Source organism: Talpa occidentalis, unplaced genomic scaffold, assembly GCF_014898055.3.
Source record: "Talpa occidentalis isolate TD23 unplaced genomic scaffold, MPIMG_talOcc4v2.1 talOcc4.8, whole genome shotgun sequence".
NCBI classification, from domain to species: Eukaryota; Metazoa; Chordata; class Mammalia; order Eulipotyphla; family Talpidae; genus Talpa; species Talpa occidentalis.
In genome coordinates this window covers 107,662,646-107,690,166 of record NW_023605194.1, presented here as the reverse complement: position 1 = coordinate 107,690,166, position 27,521 = coordinate 107,662,646, and the positions used below count along the sequence as shown (strand labels likewise).

The following is a 27,521-nucleotide window of genomic DNA, read 5'->3' as shown; positions in this document are numbered from 1 at the left end:
CTGTCTCTGCTCTCAGTTCCTGATGAGCTCTTAAAACCCTTTAAGTTCCTAAGTAATATGAGCCTTGGAAGCATCTTTTGTTCTATTAGGCATCTCTGGTTCTGCCTCTGTGTATGAGCTGGTCACCAGAAAGACCAATTCAGGGTCAGAAGCTTGGAATTTTCACCTCCCCTGACTTCTAGAACACTTACAGGAGGAAGACTCCATAAAAATCCCAACAGTAAAGGGTTTGGAAAACTTCCAGGTGGGTGATGTAGGGTAAATGTGTTTCAGGCTTTCTGCCCTCCTGCCATTAGGATGGCCCTGCCTAATGGGGCACCTGCATTTTGTTACATTGTTATAATTGTGTTGTTTACCTCTGTGGGCCATGGCAGCAGTATTGAGATAGTGGCCAAGAGAAGCAGAGGCAGGAGAGAAAGAACAGAGAGGGAAGGGGAGAAAGAAGGCCAGAGAAGCCCAGGGTGAACACTTGCCAGGGGCTTGTGCCAGCCTCCTGGCCCCCCGGCACCCCTGCCTGCCATATACCTGGTTGCTGCAATACACGTAAAAGTTCAATAAAAGCCTGAGAAAGCCACTAAGGGCGCCAGGACTCTCCTTTACCTGTCTGGTCTGCTCGGGTCATAAAGAGAACAAGCTGTCCCTGTCCTGCCACTACAGTGAACAAAACACACCAGGTGGGTGATGCACCCCAACTCCATGAGGACAAAAGCTCCTGTGCTTGGGAGCCACTCAGATCTTGTCCCATGTATCTCTTCATCTGGCTGTCCACCTGGATCCTTTACCATATGCTTTTACAGACTGGTCAGTGTAAGTGTTTCCCTGACTTCTGTTAGCCACTCTAGCGAATTAATCAAACCTTAGAGACGGATTCATGAGAATCTCTGATTTGTAGCAAAGTTGAACAGAAATTGTGGGTAACCTGACAACCCACTACATGTGACTGGGATCTGAGTTGGGGGACAGGGTGGTCTGATGGGGTTGAGGCCTTACCCTGTGGGATCTGGTGCTGTGTCCAAGCTGTCAGAGTTGAATTAAAATGTAGGACACACAGTTAGTGTCTGAGAATTGCTTGTTGGTCTGTGTGGGTTTGTGGGAACACATTAGAATTGATGGCCGAAGTTAGCTATTGATAAGAAGTGGAAATAAGAGCAGAGTACTAAATTGTCATCTCAAAAATATTTCAATTAAACAAAGGATCATTTAATCTTAGGAAGGATGGAAATAAAAGTATACGTGATACATTTTTAATCTTCCAAAGTAAATACTCTTGACCTTCATTTTTGTCATATGACAAAACAGATTCCGAGAACAATCCTTTTGATTAAAACAAGGCAAATCCTGAATAAAATATCAAATGCATTTTAACTGCATTGCTAAGCTGGCTGAGACAAAAGAAAAAGAAGAGGCCAAAATCAAAGTAAAATCAGTAACCTTAGTGCCAAAGTCAGTCTTCTGGACTGGGATTTTCCACGGGGCCCTGGATATCTGAACCACATTTGGGGGATGGTGAGAAAGGTGAAGCATAGAGTTCACCCAAAATGGAGAGTTCAGCATGAGACCAAAATGGAGGGCTGGGCCCCAGAGAGCTGGGCCGTCAGAGCGGGTGTGAGGATGTCAAAGGAAAAGGAAAGAGTCGACGAGAAGGAGGGGGAGAGAAAGGGGAACAGTGAGAGATGAGGGGGGTGGAACAGGAGGAGGAGAGAAGGGAAGAAAAATAAGTGAAAACTCCAATGTAAAGGCCAGCCAGGAACTGCTCCTGCTCCATGAGGCTGGGTAGATGGGGCAGAATCCCAAAGCCTGCCCTTGGTTTGTTTTCCACTTTGCATCAGTTATGTGGCCCAAGAATATCTAAAGTAAATTTTAATTTGTTGGGCCCAAAAACAAAGGAAAACCTCTCTAGAGGAAAGCACCTTTAACTAAGGCCTTTATAATATGCCACAGAAAGGTATTTTATGAAGCCCCTACATTACATTGTTGTTTGCGATAGAAAAGCAGACTACAAAGCAGTATCTACAATATAATCCCAACATTTGAAGAAGGTACATGTACAGGAAAACCACCTTGGTGTTACATATCAATACATTGACAATGGGTGGAATTGTAATTTAGCTTTAGTTCTTATTTTCACTTAACCACACTTTCAACGGGAGATAATATTTATGTAAAAATATCAACGCTAGATATTTTCAAGTTTCAAGATTGGAATATGTGGTAGGAAGTCATTTTTAGTGTAGAAAATATTGATAAATGAACAGTCAGAAAAGAGTTGTCTTTGTTTACACTTTAATAATACAATGAAATGATTTCAAATTGAGAAAATATTCAAATAAAACAGACAATCTGCATAATATGCATTTTATAAGTTGCATTTTCAGAGAAGGGGCACTAAATTTTTCTCAAATGTTCAAGTATGTTTCTGCCCTCTTTTACTTTTAAGCCATATCTGTTATTATTTTTCATTCAATTTCCCTGACCTACTCAAGGTTATATATTATCCTACACAATTGGCTACTTCTTATGAATGCTTTAAAATGACTCTTTATAGAGAAACATGTAAAGAAAATGAACCACGACTGAGTAAAAATGAAAATACACATTTAGGTCATTGAGCACCTATTAAGACTTATTTGTTCAGGTTCATGCTAAGTGCTAGGGGATGATTTAAAGGGCACTAGCTGACACCTTTCTGGGTTTCCATTTGCTATTCTAGAAACAAACCAACAAAAGCAAATACTACAATTATGTTACCCATAGAGATTTAGTTAGAAAAAAATTGAAAGCACCTGCCACACAGTTTTACAGCCCCGCCCACCAGAACATTGTTAATAGTCAATCGAAAGCAAAAATGTAATCATAAAAGATAAACAACTGAGGTCATATTTAAGCAGTTACACTTGATGCTAGTGTATAGCAGGAATTCAAGTTTGAGTCCAAGTTTTGTGCATTTGAGGATTCCATGTGGGGGCACGTCCTAAAGGCTGGCAGCACACCCTCTAGGGAGCTTTTTGCAAAAACCAACCAAGAAATCCTTGAGGGGAAGTCTCAGTCCAATAAGACAGGGATGGGTGATTTTATGTACTCGGAGCTGCCTCTTGCTAAAAGGATTTTACTTTGACTCTCCACCTTCCTCTTCCTGTCTTTTCACCCCCCACCCCAGGGAGTTTTGGGCCTATAACTTCCCGAGGGGAAGGTCCCATGAGAAATGATAGAGCTAAAAAGCTATTTTCCTACACCATGTCCTCAGGATACTGAGAACACAGGGCATCGCTGTGCAGAGACTGAGGAAACTATGGTACATATGTCAGGAAAGGGGCTCCTCCAGCAGGTTGACTTAGGTTTGGCATTAGCACAGATGGGCTTGGCAGGTGCTGGTGGCAACCAGCAGCCCACAGGCACCTTCACCAGGCTTCCTGAGCTCCAGAGGGAGAGCAGCAGAGAGCACTGCAGCGGCTGGGGGCAGGAAGGCATATGGGATTCTGTATTGTAACCTAACGTGGTGTGTTTATGAGCACATATGACATATCCTACAAGAATTCCTAGAAATTGCTGCAGTTGTCTGGGTTGCTTTCAAGGAGACCAGGAACTGCAAAAAAATAGGTAGAAAATTCTATGTGTGTCTTCTTTTGTGACTATATATGAATGTACATATGTGTATCTGTATGTAGTCGGATATCGTTTTGGGACACTAAGAGTCTGCTTCCCTTTCCTCACTATTCCTAAATCCAACTCTGCCATTCAGGCAGTCGTCATGGCTGTCTTGGGGGTGACTGAAAAATAAGTCACCCCATTTCTGATGTGTATCAATTTTGAAACAAGGAAAACATTATAAATGGCTAATAAATATTCTATTCTTGAGTTCTTAAATATTCAACTTCCTATTTTGTAGTCTGTAAAAATGGGACACATATGGATATTTAGTGGACTTGGCTATTGAAAACAACATGGAAAATTCTGTGACTTCCATATATGCACTGCCCTCCTGAAGAAAAGCCCTCCAGAAGACAACCGCATATCATGAAGGTGGTTTTAAAATACAATACAAAAACAATATTTTCAAAAGGAAGGCTTCCACTTGGAAGGGTGCAGCTTAGCACAGAATGTATAGCATTTTGAGGATCAAAAAAACTAGAAACTGAAGAACTTAGCACATGGACCATATGGCAAGGACGACTGTGTGATGACAGGAGAACATTTTCCAACACACAGGGAATCCAAATTGGATTAGTGGAGGGGACCAGTGCAGGAGCAGAGAGGGGGTATCATGGGCGCTGGGAAAAGGATCCCTGGTACCTTGCCCTAGGAACTTCCATGACAGAAAGCACGTGTGGGGGGGGGGCATCCAGGAGCTTTTTGGAGGGGGCTGCAAACCCCTTAGAAGAGTCACCGTTTCTCCAGTAGTAGCTGCGGGCAGTGTCCAGATGGTGGTTCTGTAGCCTGATGAACAAACTGCAGCCCACTGTGGTGTGAAGATTGGGATTTGGGGGTGTCCATGGTGATTCTGAGAAGTCTCAATGACCAGAGGCAACCACGCTCAGGATAACGGGGGACTGGGTTTATGCACTTCACTAGCAGGCCCTGGCAGGTAGTAATACTGGGGGCCCCTGAGGTCCAAGTGAAGGGACCACAAGGGGAAGAATCACACTGAAGATATTGCTCAGAAGATGAAAGGAAATGACAGAGCATGCCTTCTACAAATGGGCTCCTGCACTGAGGAAGTAAGCAATTCGATGGTATAGACAAACAATAAGCAGCATAAGAGCATCAAAGGTAGTAAGGCAGCTTATAGCATGTTGGAATGAAAGAAGTCAGTCTGATTATGAGTAGAGAAATATGTTCTGTGTGAAAGATGTGAGTGTGGAACCACATCATGCTCAATCCAGAAGTCAGTCTCATCAAAAGTGATCAACTTGCCAGTGTCGGGTGCGGGAAAGGAGTTGACCCAAGGAACTTCAGAAAACAGTGTTTTCACTGGAAACTGAAGGCTAAAGACAAAATGAAGATGGACAGACACAGATGGATAGACAGAAATAACTACAGCTGTGTTTACAAACATGGGCTGGTACTCTCATATGCGCGCACACACACACACACACACACACACACACACACTATAGATCTGTGTGTGGGGAAAACCCACAAACAGTGCTACCTCAACAGCAATGAGCACATCTTGTGCTCAGATTCTGATTTAAAAATGCTATTCTCTGGCCTCCCTGGTGGCGCAAGGGGTTAAGACTCAACCTATGCTGCTATCTGCAGCCACTGTAGCACGAGTTCAATCCCAGGCCAGGGAGTAACCCACAAGGCACAGCAGACCTCTCCTGACTCACCTGCTGCTCCCCTCGACATTGTATTTCACTCAATCTGCCTGTTCTGTTCCCCACTCTGTCTCTAGTGAATCCTCTCACCCCTCCCCCCACACCTCTGGCCTGTACTCCAGTTCTTGTATGAATAAATAAATCTTTAAAAAAATGCTATTCTCCAATAAAAGGCCCAACGCTCCTTGGAGAAATGGCTAAGGTGGGGATTACATAAGATGAGTCGGCAGAATATTGCAGTGCCAGAAAGGAAACAATGGAAAAATAAGAAGGAGAGGGGCATGTCAAAGAGACTCAGGAGCCAACCTGAAATGCTCCCAGGAAACAACAAAATAATGTAGATATGATTAGATGCCAAGCATAAAGAAAATAAACAAGAGTGCGAGTGAGTACTGACAAATAACTGATTGAATAAATAAATGGGAGAGAAAAGATTTCATCCCATAAGAATTCTTTCTGGGCCTCCCTGGTGGCACAAGGGGTTAAGCCACAACCTATGAAGCTGTCCGCAGCCTCTGCAGCATGAGTTCGATCCCCAGCCAGGGAGCTACACACGTGGCACAGCAGACCTCTCCTGTCTCTCCCACTGCTTCCCCTCAGCAGTGTATTTCACTCAATCTGCCTGTTCTGCTTCCCACTATGTCTCTGGTGAATCCTCTCACCCCTCACACCTCTGGATCTTGTATGCATAAATAAATAAATCTTTAAAAAATTCTTTCTGATTTATATAGCTGCCCCACTTGAGTGGGAGCTGGATTTATCTGTGTCAGAAGCTGGGTAGAGCTAGAGGGGTAGAAATTATTTACAGTGAGAGCAGAAACCTGACAAACATTCCCTTGGTCAGTGATCAAAGTTAATATCATGAGGGGTAAGAATAAAGGCAGCATATTCCCACTGATATGACATGACGAGAAGAGCTCTTCATCTATGTGCTATCAGCCTTATGTTTGGAATAAAATGTTTCGGCCTTTGTGTATTATCCTTTCATAGATGACTGGGACTCTTCTCTAAGTACTCAGTCCTGATGTCTACTAAGGCAAAGGATGCTAACCACTTCCACCTTGTTATAAACTTCCATTTGGATATTCAGGCCCAATTAGAAGAAATCCACTCTAATGAATGGTCCTCCGCCAGCCAAGTTTACATTTTGTCCTTTGGTCATGATTGTTTTCTTTACCTGGATTTCATCGTCTGCTCAGAGGCTTCAGTGATGAGGGTTTAAAAGCAAAGACATAAGAAATGAAAATACAAGAATAGTTTTAGAGTGTTCAATGGGAAGCTTTAAGGAGGTGATAAAAAAAAGACAAGGAATAAAAGTTGAAGACTTTAGGATCTATGTAAAAGACACAAATAAGAAATTTCGTTGAGTTGTAGTCTAGTATGTGAGATGAACATAAAGAGGAAGCCTATCTAGGAAATTTGAAAACCTAGGAAAGAAAATGTGTACGTATTTATGTACACATTTGTATATGTGTGTGTGTGTGTGTATATATATATATATATATATATATATATATATATATATATTCCTTGACCATTCTTTTTCTGTCTCCTTGCCATAAAAATGAAACTCCTATGGTGACATATTAGGTAAGACTCGAGCAAGTGCTTCACCATTCGTTTTAATTTACATTAGGGCAACAGAAGAGTGAAGATTCAAACTGTCAAACTGTCTTCTGAGAACAGGAAAAAAAAAATCGCAAGGATTTAAAATGTTCCTATATAGGGGCACAAAGGAAAGAGCAAAGATGTGCCGAATCCTCTGTTATAATTTATTAAGTTCTAATTGAAATCCAATTGATCTTAACGGTATTTAGATAAGGACACCTGATAGACAAACTTTTCCAAGCAGGGCTGTCAATACATCATCAGGAAGTGATAAAAATTCTGGTGACATTTTTAGCACTGAGCTTAGAGCATGAGGTTTAGAATCAGAAAGACAGAATTCAAATACTGGCACTTGTCTGAAGCAACCCTGTAAGCTTCAGAAAGATGAGCTTGCTTTTCTTCTACTGTGAAATGAAGAGAATAATAGTACCTACCTCAAAGAATTAGCATAGAGATTTAATAGAAAATGTCTATAAAACACTTGATTACAATTTGAATACAGAGTAAGTTCTGAAATTTAGGCTGCCTTTATTACCTTTTCCTTCTTTTGTTGCTCTTCCTCCACTGAAAGGGAGATAAGTTTATTACCATCTGCCCATTTATTTATTTATTAGATAGATTAGGGTTTTGGGGGAAAAAAGTGATTGCTATGTGACTGCAATTTCCAGAACAAGCAAACAACCCTTCCCAGTGGATACCAGATCGTTTCCTCTAACCTTTTCCTACATAGTCTGTATCTATTCACTACCGTGATGCTGTGACTACTTTCTGATCATTGAAAAATGTAATTATTCTTCTGCTCTAACTAGATTTCAACACTGAACAGAAAAATACCAACAGCTATTTGCACTAAGTTTACCCTAGAAATATTTGGGGGGAGCTAAGTTCTTGAAAGATAATTTTCTCTTTTTCTTACTTTACTCTTTGGTGTTACCCAACATGACTTTTATGAAGCCTTTTTTATTACTATCCTCAAATTTTAACTGTTCATGGGAGCAGTGTGTATCAAGAAGCGCCCCCATAGTTTGTGATCTTTTCCTATTCTTTCCTTCCATTCCCACGATGTCAATATGCATATGCTCCAGAAATGTTCCCCTCACTGTACATCTCTCCCTCCTTCAAGCATCTCTCTTGAAAGACATTTTTCTTCTACTATGACCAATTATTAAGATAATCAGTCTATTCCCACTTCATTGAATTCTGGAGATTAGAACCCTCTGATTCAATAACTACTATTAGTATAATGCTTTGTGTATATATGGAAACTCAGGCTTGGAGAGGCTAAGTAAGTTATACAATTAATTGATGGACTACAAGTGAAAACTCAAGTTAGCATAACTCTACAGTTTGAGTTAGACAGGCAGCATCACATGGTGGCTATGAAAACCAACTCTGCGTCATACGGCCTGGGCTTGAATCATTACTCAGATGCTTACCATCTGTGTGACTTTAAAACAATCTCTCTATGCTTCAGTGTCTAAATTTGTGAAATAGGGATACTGACAGTATTCCTACCTATTATCGTGATGACTAAATTAGCAAAACATGCAATAAATGATGTAAATGACAAAAATCCACATATAAAATCCCATTTATCATTAACCACTATGTTACATTGCCTTTAACATTCAAAATTACTTTTAAAAACAAATGCAAATGTATTAGTCCAAATAATATAGATGACTAATTCAGATAATAAATATGGATATGACTTGGCCTATTTAACAAAGCAATAATTCACTAATCTATCTATGCCAGATATTTCATTAGTTGAAATTCGATCAGAGTATGCAACACATAACAAATGCTTAATGAAGATGATAAAATAACTAATATTTATTAAGGCTTATTTTGCATTAGGCACTTATTGATGTGTGATAAGTACTTTAATTTTCCCTATTATTAAAAGAGGAAACTGACATTAACAGGTAAAATAACTTGCTCAAGATCAGAAGGAGGTAAATGTCAAAACTGGGCTTTCACCCACAGTGAATTAGAGAGCCTCTACAGCCTACAGCAAGACATGACTAAATATTACCTACATTTTCAAATAAATATGCTCAACAATTTGTAAGTCCAGTTTTTGGTTATCTTTACATTGCATTTACATTTGATTTAATAATCTCACTGAGTGATTGGTCATGGACTTATAGGTTAAAAAAAATCACTAATATAAAATGCTCCCTGAATCTTAAATTAAAAAGAACTCCAGAATATGTGCCTGCTAACCCTATAGGAATGAATATGAATAACTGTAAATGTAATTTCCCCAAGAATCATATAAGAAAGCTATGAAGAAAGCTATAGCTTAGAAAGGTTAATAACAACACTAAAGTTTCAAAGAGAATAAGTGGCAGAATAGAGATCTGAATGTGGATTGGTTTTTCTAATCATAAAGTAATTTTCACCAAACTTAACAGCTTCTAAGATGGATTTTGTTTCTTAAATTTGCCAGTCATGACTTATTTTTTTTTCCTTGCAAACAAACCTAACTGTAATAAAATCAATCTGTAATCATAGGCTCAAAAGCATCTTTTTTTTTTTCTTGAGTAATTCTACTGTCATAAACCAGTTGCCTGGTTATGAAAGACAAAATTAGTGGTACTACCTCCTGGAATATTTATCAGATGGCATCTACTGTATTGGTAGTGAAGAGTTTAATGTATAATATCCATCATACAATATCTGGATAACACATGAATATTGTGTACCAGTCTAGACAGTTTCGTGCCTGAGACAATTTATAATGCAATCTGTATCTATAAGATATAATAAACAAAATAGGTTTATCCTGTTTCTTCTCAGAAGGACTACAGCAACAAAAACCTTGTGTTAAATCTCCAGAAAGAAAATATTGACTAGACTGATGCTGTTATAGCAAATTCAATAAGTAAATGTGAGATGTTTTTTAAAATGCACTGGATCTTATTTTGTGTCAGACATGATTTTAAGCACTTTATATGCACTATTTAATTTATTTCTTATCACAGCCCTGTGTAACAGGTACCTTTATAATATCAATTTTGTATGTAAGGAAACTGAGGCACAGAAATTTAAGATAAATTTCCTGTAGTTATAAGGTAAGTAAATACCGCACTGAACTTCAAATCCAAGTGATGTAGGTGAGTAATCTGAGTTCAATGCATAAGAGTAACCACAGCCGCAACAAGAGCAAAGAACTAGACTACATAAGCAATTTACATGCATTTTCTTATTTATTCTTGATTACAACCCTATCAGATGATATTATTGTAATTCTCATTTTACAGGTAAGAAAAGTCATGGTGCATGGAAATTAAATAATTTATACATGATCTACTAATGATTGGCAACATGAGGAAGTGACTCTAGCCAGATAATAGATGCTGCATTTTTGCCTTTTCTCTCAATATTATCTGCAGAAATATTTAACTCAAATACATTCTTCTATTTTATGCAAATATTTTACTCACTTTCTGATCTCACCTCCAGGAATCTAATATAGAGTGAATATTGTGACTTGAATCCTTCTTTCTAGAACTGTTCTAGATCTTGAACAGCTGAAACTGAGATATCCTTGAAACTAAGACTTTGTTTATGTTAATTATCTTGATTTGGTTTTCAACCATTTACATAGGATTTGGAAGTAAAAACTGATGTGGAAATCCTTTTTTCCGCACTTTTGTTACGTTTCTGCAAGCCGATAAGGCCAAAGAGAAGTGAGTCTGTTCTGCTACAGAGTTTCAAAGACTGCACTCTAGATTTCTGGGTAACTAGAAGGATTTGTAGCAACAGCAGTGAGAGCTTCCCAATCTCACATCCTCATCTCTGGATCATCTACATGTGTGTGTTCTTGAATTCATAGCCCCAGAGACAGCCACGAAAATGGAAGCTTCTCTGGTGGGTCAGGCTCAATATCACTGAGTCATTCATGGCAGCCCAAATTAGAAACCGCCCTTTCATCCTCCAACAACTTATTTATTTTTTTTTAAGATTTATTTATTGCATAGAAGAACTGGGGCATAGGCCAGAGGTATGGGAATGAGAGAATTCACCAGAGACAGAGTGGGGAGCAAAACAGGTGGATTTACTGAAATACACTGCTAAGGGGAGCAGCAAGTGAGACAGGAGTGGACTGCTGTGCCATATGTGGTTTAGCTCACTGACCAGGGATCGAACTCAGGCCTTAGTAGTCACAGGACTGAGACTTAACCCCTAGGCCACCAGAGAAGCCCTCCAACAACTTTTTTTGAGTACTTATTATATCAAAGTCCTTTTTTTCTTAACATTTCTAGTCTGCTGTTTACATCCTCTGTGGCTGAGCCTTGACTGTTCGAACTATTTTACTACTATCCCTTCTGAGCCTTGACTGTTCGAACTATTTTACTACTATCCCTTCATTCCTGTACATCTTTACTCCACCCTTCTCTCCTTAGTAATCCTACTCTAATGCCAGGTTTTGAAAAGCACTTTGACAGCCAAGCCTAATAATATTTGGTTCCAGTTTAAGAATGTTAATATCATTTTGAAGGAAAAGGAAAATTCATGAAATAGAATGCTCAGATTTTGATTTGCTATGAAGACTTTAAAACAGTGAGATGTTCCTAGTGAAAGTTTGTTTGTATTTTCTTCTCTGGTGTACTTAAACTTGGAACTATGTCCTGAAGCCTAGTTCCCAACTCCTGCCTCTTTCACTACTGGTGCTATACTCTTTGCTCCTGCTGCTTTAGCTGCTTCACCCTTGCCCTGAAAATTCTGTTTCTTAAAGGAAGTGTAGGTTCTGTATTTGATATACTTGGCATTTGCTACAAAATAAAATGTCTTAAACATGTGAGTATAAAACCCAGAGGGCAAGATCATGCCAAGTCCCTTGCGCAGAGCCAAAGTATTAGTTAAACCATCTTTGTTGTCTTTTTCTAGGCTATTCTTTATTAGCAACATTAACCAAGGAGTAGCAGTTGAGGAAGTCTCAGATTCACTCAGTCAAAAAAAACTCAATAACTTCATATCGAAGAATAAATATTGGTACCAAGCACCTTGCTGAATTTGTACTCAGCTGCACACTAAAATAAATACCATACATATTTATACGTGATGGTTGTTGGGAAGAATATCAGAAGGGTAAACAACATTTGGGAGAACCAACAACCATTTGTTTCTTTGTACCTGACCAAAAATACATTCAGCTGGTATTTGTGCTACTACATCGATGGGCGCCTACGGCCCATCTGATACTTCTCTCACCCTCTTCCCTACAGAAGGGAAGGAGGAGACAGAGGATCAAAAACTATGCCCGTGTCCCAGACTGGCATGGCCCAACCAGAGAATCATCCTAACACAGGGTAACCCCCGCATCACCACAAGCAGGGCAGGCAACTCTTCGTTGGTGTCTGGATGGCCACTAGGAAAGGTTTGGTAGAAAACACAGAGATTAAGTAAAACACAGTTTCCACTCAACTCTCAAATTGTTTTAAACATTAGTTCAAAAGTCAATCACATTAATGCATTTCTGTGGAAAGAAAGTTTCTGTGGAAAGAAATTTTACACTATGGTTTCTTTCCAGACCGTCTACAAAAATATGAATCTAAATCCCATTGCTATTTTCTTGCTGTTTCATTGTGGTTTTCCTACATATTGTATAGTAATTCATTGATTCTTCCTCATAATTCACAGTTCGGTTTAAATTCCAATTGGAAGTGTGGAATTTCTTGAGCAAATACAATATGATGCCACAAGATTATCTTAATTTAAATCTAGTATAAATAATCACTTGATAAAATAAACAAATGCCTATTCCATTTTTAAAATGATAGAGCCAGCAGAGGAATATTTGAGCATTTCTTTCCAATGATTTATCATGAACATTTTCAAACATACTAAATATGTGAAAGAATTATACAAGAAAAAACACTTGGAATCTATAATTAATATTTCACTATACTCCCTTTATCAAGCAACTTTCCGTCTATCTGTCTTGTTTGAGGGCTTTGTAACCACTTGATAAGAGGAACAGCTGAAAATGACAAAACCTTTAAAAAGGCATGATTGAATAGAAATTTCCCCACCTTCAATAATGTTTTCACTCATTTTTGACTTTGCTTTCTATCTAAAAATTTGGAGAATGTTTGAAGTGAACATGGATTCTGACTCCTATCTCAATGTTTTCTGCAGGTTTTCCCATGCTTTTCAATAAAGTACAGTTTGTTGAACAGCAGAGGAGAAAGGGTTATCACTGAGTATCAGACTAATATATAAAGCTCCTTACATGCCATCACTCTGCCCTCGATTTTTAAATAATGGGATTTTATAAAAAGACTGAATAAAGGACTCTAAAGAGATAAACTACAGAGAGATACAAGATGCTATTGCCAAAAACAGATAGCACTCAATTAGTTTTTTTAAAGGCATTCTTATCACATCTCCTCCTAATATTAGCTTTCTCAATAAACAATAGCCTGCTGCAATATTGCCAGGGTTGCCCAGCTGAGATGACAATGTGCAATGACAGATGATCGGGACAGTCCGAAACTGTTGATGTTATTCACAAATGGCCCTTATAGTTGTTAAGATTATTCTATGAGTCTAACATGAAACCACATTAATATTTATGTGGTAAAGGAGATAAGAAATACATTTTTCTGCAATAAAAAAGGAACTAAAATATTTTGTGGGTCCATTTTCAGCTACTAACTTTTATCTAATTGAGTCTGATGTGTACATAAAAAGCAACAAACACAAATCTTTCTGCCTTTTAAAAAGGCTTTAAATCTCATGTAGCTATTCAAGATTTTATTTAAGGCCTTCGGGTTATGCTCCCAGTGAAAGGAAATAGTTAAGGAAAAAATATCTGTACAAATTAATGTAATAAATACCACCATCCACACTAGGTTATGGCAGTGTCCTATTATAAGAATGACTTGACTACATTAAACTACTGGGTCCGAATATTTTACAGTAATATTTCATAATCTGTTCTTTTCCTCCAGAGCACACAGAAAAATTCTGGTTTTAAAACAAACAAACAAAAAATTAAACCATCAAACCAAATGGTATCTTTCAAGATACTCTAGCACATTAACCAACTTGATAGGATTGAATCATTTGACCTTTTTTTTAAAAAAAATATTTATTTATTTATACAAGAACCGGGGTACAGGCCAGATGCATGGGAGGGTGAGAGAATTCACCAGAGACAGAGCGAGGAACAGAACAGGCAGACTGACGAAATACACTGCTGAGGAGAGCAGCAGGTGTGACAGGAGAGGTCTGCCATGTCATGTGGGACCCTCGCCAGCCGGCCGGCAAACCAGCGCTGCAGAGGCTGCGGACAGCTCCACAGCGCTGCGCTCAACCACCTGCACCACCAGGGGAGGCCCGAATTGTTTGACTTTTTGAAGAGAAATTAAATTTCACTGAGATGCTAGAATGAAAGTAGCACATATATTTGTTACATTGTAATATTTTCAATTGAAGACAGAAGTAAATGCTAGCTAATGATAAACTAAAAATATGTCAATATTATCAATAAGGTCCTGACAGGTCTGACCCCTTCCTATTTTTGCAGTCTCATCTGGAATGATTTTCAAGGGTCTTCAGGAGAGTCAACTCTTTGGTTTCCTCCTACTTTAAAGAGATGCTGCTGCTTCTTATTTCAAGGCTCATTCCTTAAATAATCCTTACTTAGAAATGCCTTTTCTATGATTTGGTATCATATTCTTAGTCTTGAACATTCTCTATCTCACCCCTTCTTTGTTGTCCTCATTGAGATCCATATCTTTAAATATCATTAATTTGTTTATGGCTTTCAAATAACATCTTCTTAAATTCCAGGTTTGGTGGAATAGGGACCCTAAGATTGACTGTATATCAGGGAAAAAACAAAATTTTCCCATTCAGGGATGTAGCAGACTGACAAGAACAGCTTTTATATGATTCTGAGTTCAGTGACATTGTGTTGGTAACTAAAAGTGGTCATATTTGAAGTATTTAGTTAATGAGAATCAGCAAATACCCTCAAGTTACCTTAAGGGCACTCACAATTGCCTGTAATATTCTAGAGAGAATCAAGAAGATAATAAGAATTTAATGTTCCCTTTCTTGTCTGTCAGAAAATATTGCAATTTTAGTTATTCTTTGAAGATTATTCATTATTTCAGTTAATTTAAAGTAGTTCTACACACACACACACACACACACACACACACACACACACAGAGTACCAAAGATAAAAATGGTGGTCTTGGGATAATTAACCCTATTCATTCAGGTGGGATTGCATAGTTATGGCAATACCTGAAGTCAGAGTAAACAAATTTAATTACTTTAAGGAAAATTTTGCTAATAACTATTATCTAGATTAAGGATCCTATGATATTAATGTCTCGAACCCCCTCCCAATCTGGATATTTAGATCAGGGAGGAGATACTTAACACAAGAGATTAGATTCTTCTTGAATTTGGAAGTTTTTAGTAAGAATCTAAGTTGGAAAGTTATATTTATATATTGCCTGACATTGCTGCTATAAAGAGCTATGTGTTATAGAACAATGGAAGTTGAGGTGAATGAAGAAAATATGCAAAGAGAAATAGTGCTAAGAGATGCCAAAAGAGTAAATAAGCATTCCATATCCCATAATCCCATGCAGCACAGCTATGCTTTCTGCAATTGGGTTTCACATACTTGCATTCAGTTGTTTAAATAAACACTCTTTTTGCTTGAAAGTATTTCTTAACGACCGCTATGTAAGATTTAGTTGAGAAAAAAGTGCTTCATTTATATTCCATGGCATCAAATTGACCTCCCGAGATCTCCACTCAGATGTGTAGCCATCACTCAAAATTCACCACAAACTTTCTGCTTAATTCGCTTTTCAACTTCTTCTTCAGCACAGCAAATATCTCCATCTGTTTTTAGTTACTTAGGCTAAAACCATTAGACTGACTCCTTTTCTCTCTCACAACTACATACAAACTCATAGCAAGACCTGCTGTCTCTATCTTCTGAATATATTTAGAATCTGAACAATTCTCGTCATCTTCTTTATCACCAAACTCTTCCAAGCATTATAATTTCCAGGTTAGTGCAATTTCTCTCCATGGTCCCCATTTCTGACTCTCTTTGCCTCTTTACATTTCCTCCTCCTCTATCCCAAGTCTATGTTCTGCACAGCAGACCGAGTAAATCATGGTGTCTTCTGATCAACAGTCCACTGAGCTCCCTATTTCCCTAGAAAGCCAAAAACCTTATCACAACCTCTGCTCTTTAGCTCTCCCACCTCCAACTATTTACTTCTTTATTTATTTCCTTCCAACTACCAGGGCTCCCCTGCTGTCCTCAAACACTCCAGACTTCTCCCCTCAGGTTCTTAGCCTTTGTTGTGCACTCTACTTTGAATTTCTCCTCAATTGTCCACTTGGTTCAATTCCCCACCTCTGTTTAAAAGTTACAGAGTACAGTTTTTCCTGGCCCTTTGATTCAAAGTGACACAGCACCTACCTCAGGAAATCCTACCCCTTTATTTTTCCATTACCACATAAAATTTGCAATCATATAATACATAGTAAGTATTTTAATCATTTTGTTTTTATTTTATTTTCTGCTTTTCTCCATTAGAATGTAAACTCTTCCCTGGCAGAAATTTTTGAAGATTTAAAGTTTTATCCCTATGTGCTGAGACTGGTGCCTAGTGTATAGTAGATGCTCAGTAAGATCTTAAACAAATGAATTAATAAATTCAGATAATAAAAATACTTGTAGGAGTGAAGTTAGAGAAATGGCTGAATTACACAAAGTATTTGTCTTCACTGCCCTAATTCAATGGAATATTGCCAACTCTTTGTTTTGTTCTATTTAGATTCTGCATCTGTGTGGATTTCATTTCCAAAATTTGGGGATGTATAGTAATTTAGTCAGGAAAAAAGTTATTTCCATGGATGCCTGGTAAACTGATTACAATGAAATTGGCACTGGGTCCCAGTTTTAATATCACACCATGGCATATTATAATTCTAATTTCCCCTATAAAGTTTTTCTAGTGGCAGAATGGGTACTTCCCCAGGTCTTTTTTTCCTACAGAATTTAGATAAAAAGCTCATGTTATATTTGGCATCCGTTCACTCATAGCAATCTTTTCAGATAAAAACATAATGTAAGTGAGAAGAAAGGGAAAATATCCTGCAGAATAGAAGGGAATAATCCCATGAAAACTGTCTCTGGATGCTAATGAATCAACAATAAAGGCCCTATTATGGGATTGTTTTGAATGATATTGTTCATATTAAGCTTCAGTGATGTCAAAGACAGAATCGCCCTGAGGCTTAGACACATTAGTTAGGACAATGACACATATTTAAGCTCATCAATTTTAATAATGGTTGGTGCTTCTAGTTTAGATCAGAATGTAAAAATGGAACTTGAATTTTATTTTTAGCCTTATTTTGACATTATTGATCATATTCTTGAGCAGAAAAAAACAGAGACTTATATCGAGGCATCAATATGCTGAAATATACACAAGTATATATACTAATAAGTCAACACCAGCATTAAAGTATGTTGCATCACTCCATCTACCCCCAGGCTGAAATAGTAACACTACGTTTGTCTCAAATTTGTGCTCTCTCCCTCTAAGATTTTGAAGTCTGGTCAGACTGGTAATTGCTTCCATTGTCATTTGTAGACACTTTAAATTATAATGTAGGTGATAGGAGCTGCAAACAAAATGCATAGTCAATATATTTGACTTATTCATAAATCTAAGAAATTTAGAGAAATTTTAGTCATTAATGTTTGCAATCATATGTGAATAATGAATACCTCTATGGCCCTCCAAGGATAATATGGATTGCAAATAAGACACTAGAATTTTATACCACATGAATGAGATGCTAAGATCACATGGATAGCATTTTCATACATGTAATAAACTACATTTGACACAATTTGGATTTTTAAATATTCAATAAAAAGTTATGCCACAGTTGCTGATTTGAGAAATACTAAAATATTAAGCTATAAATGTATTAAATTTGAATAGCTGGATCTTTTTGACCACCTGTTTATTAAAGGAATGGTCTAAATTCTTCCACTATTAAGCATCACATTCTCTAGAGAACATTCTTGACTATGTCCTTTATTAAAATTCTCATGATATTACATTTTCTATGAATGTGAAGATCATGTAGGACAGATTATGGAAAGTATGTGTCTTCATGAAATTTGAGACCTTAGCTTATTTTTTTTTCCATTTTACAGATAAGAAGCTGAGATCCAATAAAGTAAAGTGATATGGACCCATATTAGTAGTTATAATTGCATTATATGACTAAAGGGGATCATAATATGCTATCCCAAAATATGTCACTTTGGCAAAAGAATTATTTTGAGCTGAAAGCAACTGAAAAGCAGCAGATGCAGGGAGAACTCTCTGCTCTCCCACTTTGTGTCTAAAAGCAGGGCATAAATTTCCCTTTGTGAATGCATAGGTTGACAAAAATTAACAGACAGTGACCTGGGAGCTTAAGAAAAATTGCTTGTTAAAAGGTGATAAGTAAGTTATGCAACATTTACATTGATGATTCAATCACAAATTTATCTCTAAGACACCTAGAAGCCAAGTTACCCACCCCACCAGGATGTTTCCAAAAGAACTATATGACAAATCTGTTAATTCAACCTATTAAAGATACAATATTCCCTTATAAACCTGGGCTTCTTTACTGTAGATATTCCTAATTGTCAAGTGGAAAATTTTAGTAAAACTTGACTCCTTTCACTATCAAACCACTACCAAGTCCTTTCTTGTTAATTTTACCCTTAGCATATCTTTCAAAGAAACTCTAGTAGTTCAACTTTTGTCCAAGACTAATTGTAATTCAAATTATAATCATCAACCATTCTACCAATGCATCAATTCAACACTTAGCACTAACACAGACTAATGTTCAAGAAATATATTTCATGAATATGTGATTGACTAGACTGGATTTCTTATCCCCCTTTTGCTTACCCTATAATTCATTTTCCTAGGGACAGTCAAAGTGATCTTTTCAGTTCTCTAATATTATCACATCATCCCCCTATTTAAAACCCTACATTGACTTCCCATCACTTTTAAAGAAAAAAAATTAATAAACCTTAAAAGGTCCTGCATGAATGAATTGGTTAATGCTCTATCTTGTCCAAAACAAGATGAGAAATGTTAGTCTGTGCACTTGTAATTTATCACCACTGTATAGAATTTGCACTTTTATGTCAACCTCTACATTGAATAATTTGGAATCCTAAGTGTGCCATACTTCAATGAACGCAAGAGGACAGAAAGAAAGAGAGAAAGGTAGTGACCCCAAATGACACACATTTTTAAATTATTTTATGTTTTATTTGTGTTCAAACACAAAGTAGAGAGAATATATAATAAACTCCACATATTCATCACATAGGTTAAACAATTATCAATATTTTTCATTTATCTTCCTTGCTGAAATATTTTATATGTTGTCATGATATATACATATATATAATGTGTTGTCTATATATAGAATATTATGTTTCCATGTATAATATCATGTTTGTGAATTTTAGTCTTTCCTTTCCAAATTGGATGTCTTTTGTTTCATGATACTGCCTAATTGCTCAGGCTTATTCAACAATATTGTGTTGAAATCAAGTGGAGAGAGTAAACATCCTTGTCTTATTCCTGATCTTAGAGAAATACGAAATACTTGTGTGTATATTGTATATTGATTTTTATATCCTGCAATTTGACTGAATTTGTTTATTAGGTCTAACAGTCCTGGGATGGACTATGTGTTTCCTGGCTGCTCCAGGAAATAGACAGTTACTCATGAAAGCAAAATCTGACACATTACAAATTTTGATTCTCAAGAACTTCAAACTTTAAAAATACATGCTATAATGAAAATTAAACTTTACAGAAATAAGACTGCATTGAAACCATGAGCAAGTAATAAAATACTATTAAAATGTCAAGTGATCTGGAAAAAAATGAGATTGCTAGCAACGAGAAAAATATTAAATAGCAAAGTAGGTGCTGCTAAAGAAGGATGAGAAGGATGAGTAAACTTAAAAAAGTTGAAATAAATAGAGTAGGTAGAAAATATGAAAATCGTGAAATATGAGGAAAAAAGGTTCCAAAATAAACCTAGTGGTAGATTAAAAAGGAGTATAAAAAAAAGGTGAAATATTATAAAGAAGAGTGGGTATTTAAAAAAAAACATAATAAAATATATAGAAATTCAGGATTCTGGAATCCCAAACAAGAAAAATATTTATCAACATCTAAACACCCTTAGTAAAATTGTAAAGAATCTAAGTCCAAGAGCTGATTTAAAAGAATAAAGGCAGGACAATGCAGTTATATAAAAGTGAGTGACAGTTAAAATGGCAGCAACTATACACCCACATTACTATTGTTAAGGTACTGAGGAAAGGACCGTGGAAATGACTGTAGAATTAAATGTCCAGCTTAACTCTCATCCAAGACCAAAGTATAAATAGTGAAAATTTCAGTCAAATGAAAATGAGACTATTTACCATCAACTATGTCTACAGGATACCTTTCTGGAAAAAGAATGATTCCAGAAGGAAGTCTGTGATGTGACGCCAGAAGATATGATGAGCAAAAAAGCATTAGTAAAAACAAAAAATTCTAAACAAATGTTGAGTGACAAAACAATAAACAGGGTGAATTTAAAAATTATGAATGATAGTTTCCAAGTTCAGAAGGTAGGATTTCAAATGCATTTCTTCATTGTCATATACTCGTTGTTCTTAGCATGTTCGTTGTTATTGTTTCAATAGCATGTTTTATTTCAAATTGATCTGAATATAACTTTCTTTTTATTTGTTTTATTTTCCTCTTTGCAAGCTTTTGGGTAATTTCACACTACAAATCTTGATGGTGATGGGTAGGAACATGGAGTGTCTGTTTAATTTACTCTTACCTTAAACGCCTGAAAATCTTCCATTATCTCTTAGACAATATTCTTCATTTTTTTCTGTCTTTATTTTTGAAATTCTAATGTGTCAGGGATGTACTGTATAGATGAATCCTCTAATTTTCTTACATTTTGTTCCTATTTTTATTGTTGTATATGTTGCACACTTGATTGTTTTCTTTTGAAGAGATTTCTTTATCTTGCAAAGGTTCTTTTTTTTTTATTAGTGGTTATTATTAGTTCCTAAACAATGTTTTGGTCTTTCATTTTGTTATATGGGGCTTAATTTATGTGTCTCCCTAGGTTTTTCGATTTTCATTTGCCTCTTGGGTCTTGACTAAGTACTTTCAGAAAATCTTGTCAGGTCAGTACAGACTTATATCTTGACCTCCCTTAGGTTAAGGTGAGGTTTCATGGCCCAGGGTGCCTGCCTAGGTGGAAGTCCCTTCAGGCTGGATGCCCAGGTTCTGCTCAACCAAAGTTCTACTACTTGCAAACTGAATTGAAAATCATAGTATCTGGCTTTCACAAGCAGCGGTTAAATTACACTCTGAAGAGTTCATCTTAAAGATTTGCTCTGAATAGGTTGTATGTCTAATCTCCTCATCAGGAAACAGGGCTAATTTGAATATTTTTACCTAGTTATTCATTAACATAAGTCAGAGAAAGGTACTTAAATGCTCCTACAGAATTTGTTTGATTCAACAGTTACAGTCTTGAGGGCCACATGACTGCCTCCTGAGATGCACATTTTGTTTTTCATTGGCCTATACATTAACCAACACAGAAAACAATTTAGAAGGAAACCCCATCAAATAAAACCTGGCTAAAAGAATAAAGACCACAAATCTACAAATAAGTATCTAAAGCTGCCCCAATGAAATGTAAGAATTTAAAAGAGGCCAATTCAAATGGGAAAGATGTCACAAAGCAAAACATATAAACATATCTATAGCTGACATTTGTTTTGATCACACGTTTTTCTGGAAACACATGGCAGCTAGGAAGAAAATCCTATTTTCACTGCCAGCAGTTAAAGGGCTAACCTCCCTTGGAATCCAAAGTATTAGGGGTGTTATATGTGTTTTAAAACTCAGTAAGTACCACTTTACACGAATGGTAGAGATTCACTTTTCAGTAATGATAACTGCTTCTATTATAGAAATATCACTTGCTGAATATAGCTTTCAGGCAAAAAAACAATATGTGAATTAATAGACTTCAGGTCTAATTAAGTGCTGCTCTTTGGAGAATGGTTTCCATATGGGTACTTTGGATTTAACATTTTATTTAAGCACAGTTTGTTTTGTATAATAAGGGATAGGAAGTATAAAAGCATAAATAGAAAGGATCCCAATTTATATACTGCTCCTCTTTAACCACTGGAGAATTGCACAACCCATCTGTCATGAGTTGTCTGTTCTTTTCCAAAGAATGAAGGTGAATCTTAAATTATTCTAGGTAGCTCACTTCAATTTTCTACAACCATTTCTATCTGAATACAGAAAAGTATTTGGGGATGCATAAAGTGCTATGCAAATGCAAGTTTTTATAATTAGTATTAGGACTTATTCTCTATTCCCAGAAGGGGAAAAATGAACAGACATTTTGCATCCTATAAAAATCCTGTAAGCCTGAAAACACTAATATGTTATTCTTTAGCCTTTTCTATACAAATAAAACTCATATTTTACTTTTTCCTAATTAGCCCTGCTTCTCAGTATGATTTCATTCTCCCTCTAGAACCATTGTCAAATTTTCCATTCCATAAATTTAAGTAGGAAATTAGCAAGTCATTATTAAATTTTAATATTTTAACAGATAAAGATGAACATTTCATTCAGGTCAATTGTGTCTAATATTTACATTCTAATTATGAATATTTTTAACTTGTAGAAAATTAGAATAGTACCACAAGGACTACCTGCATCACCGGGTGATCAATTTGATTCAACAGCATTAACTTTTACTCATAGTTGATTATCTGTCATTTTAGAGCCTTTAAATCTCTACTTGTGAACTCTCTGGTGTCCATGCTGTACCCTGTAATGTTATATGTCAATGCAAGTAGGTGACAATCTCAAAGCTTCTCATTCTATAAAAAGGCAAAAAGCCGCTGGGACACTAAAAATGGTTCCATTTATTTAGTCCTTCCTCCACCTTTCTGTCTAGAACTCAGAGCTGTGGTTTAATGGTGTATGTGCTATCTTATGACTTTAAGGTAAGAAGCTGAACATGTCTTATAAGTTAAGGATGGAAGGATAGGGAGAATGGGAAAAATTTTCAAAAACAGCATCACTAATTCTAGTTTGTCCTTATCCAAATTTCATGCTATCTGAGAAAAATTTCTATATTTTTTGAAAGTTACTTTTTATCTGGTTTCTTTCAATCCAATGCATTCCTAACGAATACAGATAGACATCAAAATCTTAACAGAATTTATCTGAAAACATAGAATTTATTTTGAGTCCCATGCTTGATAATTTATGGTTGAGAATATCAAAAATATTCAGAAAAAGAATGAAGAACATTAATACAAGCAGCCCATCTGTATATTAAGATATTTTTGAAGCAAAAAAGAACTAAATTAGTATATGACTGGGTGACAAGTGATAGATCAATGGAGGAATATTAAAGTTCATAAACATCTAAGAAGTACAATGCATGATAAATCAGGGCAAGGCTGATGATAGAAAAGGAAAGTATACAATAATTTTTAAGTCTTAAATTAAGCAAAAAATGAGATTTGTCCACAAATCTTCTCACGCAAAGACTATGTCTACAGAGAAACATCAATGTGCCCTGTTTGTACTGTTGCCATGTCCTTGCTTACTTACATTAGAAGTATTGATTTGCATGTCTTTAAACACCAGCTCCTAAAACAGTACCTTTGGGATCATGAAGGGACAATAATTTAAATCCTATCTCTTTAGGTGTTGCTAACTGTGCTAAATTTATATGAATAAAATGAATCCACCCTCAAATACATCACAACCAGTGGAGAAGACATGACACTGTAAACATCCCCCCAAAAAAGGTAATACAAATAGAATGTTACCAGCATCATTAAGGTAGATGCCAATAAAATATTCTATGAATTTACAGTATTTAAATGACATCAGGGAAGATAGAGGGGAAAAAATTATGCTTTTGTCAACTATGTGAATGAATATAATTTTAAAATTCATGTATATTTTTCAGAATAGTTGTTTCATTGTTTACTGGATGATGAACTACTATACAACCCCCACCAATAAATATTTCAACTATATGGACAAAAACTTCACACATAATTTCAAAAGATACAAGGGTTTTCCTGAAGTTTGACCATGAACACTCAATTAACAACTCCTGGATACAGATATATGTAGTTGATCTTTCATTAATATCTTTGTAATAAACAGTCTGATTTTGTTCTCATATACTAACAAACATATTATAAAATTTTCATAGGACAGGAACAATGCTGCCAATCCAAGAGCATTTTTCAAGGCAGGTATCGAATGTTACATTTCAAAAGTTAGGCAGGCATTTTGCTTGCAAACTAGGTTAGCACATTATGAGAATTTTGGAACAAGGAAACTATTTCTAAATGATTATAGCAGTGCTAATGAACTCACAACTTTTTCAACTATCATGCTATGAAAACAGCATAATTTCAATTTTCTTTACCAGTGCTGGTAGTTTCCAGGATATGAAAAGCATTTTGTCTGTAAAATTTTGATTGAGCATCAATTATAGTTTTAAAGACAAACTACAAGTGTTTGATTGGGTCATGTGGCAATGGACTTAATAAAACACTTCTATGGCAGGAGGAAGATGGTGAATCGACATACCTCATGATTTTTTCATGATGACTACAGAGATCATTTGGACGGAATCATGTTTTGTTGTTATTGTTATTACTGTTGACAAAAACATCCAGGTGCAGTAAGAGCAGGAAGACATCTTTGAATTTCAGGACTCACTTGGTGAATGCCATTAGGGCATAAACTAATATTCAGATCCTAGAATTTACCAATTTCCTGTCAGCTTTCATTTTTCTATATTTCCTATCAGAAAAACTCCAGTTCTTATTGTAGGATTCTATGAGAACAGTTCTCAATGATCATCTAGTTATACCTTTGTAGAAATTCAGAGAAAAATGTTCTCGGGCACAGAATATATGAGGGGGTAGTTATGCTCAGGTGTGTTCAAATGATTATAGGTATGTGTCCAAAATTAGCATTTGCAAGTCAACAAATCCTTTTGCTGGACATCTAGTGGTTCTGAAAATATGTTTTAAATACATATCCAATATTAAACTCTAGGCCAGCATTAAATCCTTTTGTCCTTGAAGGGAAGGAAGCAGAAACATGGCTTACAAAAAAACTGAAGCAAAGTCAGAGAAGATAGAACCACAGACTAACACTTACTCATATTCAATAAGCAATGTTCCTTCTTTCATGGAATAACTATATGGGGAACAATATGCTATAAGTGAAATTTAGAAACTGTCTAGCAGTGCTTTATCAATATGTGGAACCATGTGGTTATAACATATTTCTTAGAATCTTATTTCTCTATTTAGAGTATCCCATGTGATACAATTCTTTTAGATAATCATAAATTTATATGGTGCTTCATAATTTATAAAAGATTTTCACAACATGATTTTATTTAGACTTCTTAGCTTGGGAGTAGTTAATCCTATTTTATAAATGAGAAAACCTAGGCTTTTCAATCCAGAGATCCAGAAAATGGCCACACAGGACAGTAAAGTAAACAAGGCCCTTCAGTTCTATCTCACATTATTTCCATTTCAACACTGTCACCCACATTTTGTGATATGTAAGCTGTACTGTATTTTTTTACATTACATTATGAAATAATTTATTATAATCCTCAGAGGTCATTCTCATTCGAAAATTCATCAAAAATGATATCCAGTATAAGCATTTTTAAATGAGTGAATGGTGAATGGAATATTTTGATTATCTTAAGCATTTTATTTCTTGAGACTGAATTTAGTTGGTGTTCAATTCTCCTTAAGAGAGATATTTATAGATTAAAACTACCTTTCCAGACGCTGGTTTCTTTCCAAACAAAATTTCTTTTGACTTTTTTTTTTTCCTCTGGCACACGTTTCTGCATGTAACAGCAGGAATACAAATTATGTCCAAAGCACTTACGTAGTTGGCAGAAGTATTTTCTCTTCTGCTATAAATTTATCAAACATTTTTCAAAACAGTAAATCCCTGAAAACAAGGGCTGAATTCCAAATGGGATCATCATAGTTATGCCATTTACAATGTTTTAGTTAAGAGAATCTTCAATTATCTATTGTAAAGATCCTAAGTTTGAAAGTAATAACAATTTGCTATGGGTCTGAACTGGCAGACTAATTTTCAGCCTCAGCAACTCTATTTTTTTTTTTGAAACTTTAGTCCAATTTTTCACTATGGGAAATGCATTGCTAATTAGTGATCAGTTCTTGCTTGGGCCTTTTCACTCAACTTACGCATCTGCATGCCATTGCAGACAGTAGGATCATCATCAAATAGGGAGTATAATGGGAAAGATGGAGGAGAAAAGAAAAGCTTTCAGAAGACAGAAGACAAAATTGAGTGCATACAACATCATTTATAATGTCCTTATGTGTGCAAATTCAATTAGAGGTAAAATATTGATTAGGTAGTTGATGTCACAGATAATACATTATGCAAAAGCAATTAAACATTTTCAATTTTTCATTTTTTAAATATTCACAACACCAGAACAGAATTAAAGAAGACTTAGGAAGTAAATGGTGCTGATGGAGAAGAAAAATGAGTTGAGTATGGACAGTCAAATGAGGATTTTTTTGATCATCAAATATTCAGAAAGCATTTATTAAGTGCCTAATATTTGATATTCATTAGGCTTTCTGTCAAGCAAAATAGATACACAGAAATAAATGGACACAGAATAAGACAGTTTCTTATTCTGAGCTCTCAACTCTTGATAGCAGTGAACAGACACTTGTCTTTTGAAACACTGTGCACCATGGCTCAAATTCACTCAGGTATTAATATGCAGTTTAGCTCAGTATGTTCCGCAATGTCACACAACCCCAACTGCCACACCTTTTGGCCAATCAACTGAAAAATAGTGGTGAAAATGGCCACCACCAAAGCATGGATTTATGAAGACCTAACCAGACTAAATATTTGAACTATGTTCTCTATTTCTAAATTATTAGAATTATAAACCAGATGAACCCTCAGAGAAGAGTTTCTGGGTTCATAACTGTTTATCAAATGAAAAGATACCCTGAGAGTTCAAACGCAAGTTTTAATAATCATTATGAAAGACAATGAAATACATAATAGGTACAAATGCTATGAAAATGTCCAATTCATGGATATAGAGGAGGAAGAGAATATAAGAAAAGCACATAGAAAAGCAGTGTTAATTTCTTTTTTAAAAAATATTTTTCATTTTATTTTATTTTTTAAGATTTATTTATTTATTTATACAAGCATTGGGTACAGTCAGAAGCACAGGAGGGTAAGAGAATTCACCAGAGCCAGAGCGGGGAACAGAACAGGCAGACTGACGAAATAGACTGCTGAGGGGAGCAGCAGGCGGCAGGAGAGGTCTGCGCGCTATGTGGGACCCTCGCCCGGTGGCCAGGGA

At 36.1% G+C, this 27,521-nt stretch overlaps 1 protein-coding gene and 1 long non-coding RNA gene across 7 annotated transcripts in view; one reads left to right on the top strand and one right to left on the bottom strand.

The window, feature by feature from the left end:
* IQCM (IQ motif containing M) overlaps positions 1-27,521 on the bottom strand; it is a 437,801-nt gene that overhangs the window by 157,997 nt on the left and 252,283 nt on the right. The window lies entirely within an intron of this gene.
* Positions 694-24,876, top strand: LOC119233774 (uncharacterized). The gene is made up of 3 exons (XR_005122469.2): positions 694-807; positions 23,798-23,901; positions 24,677-24,876. It is a non-coding gene; the product is annotated as an uncharacterized LOC119233774 (long non-coding RNA).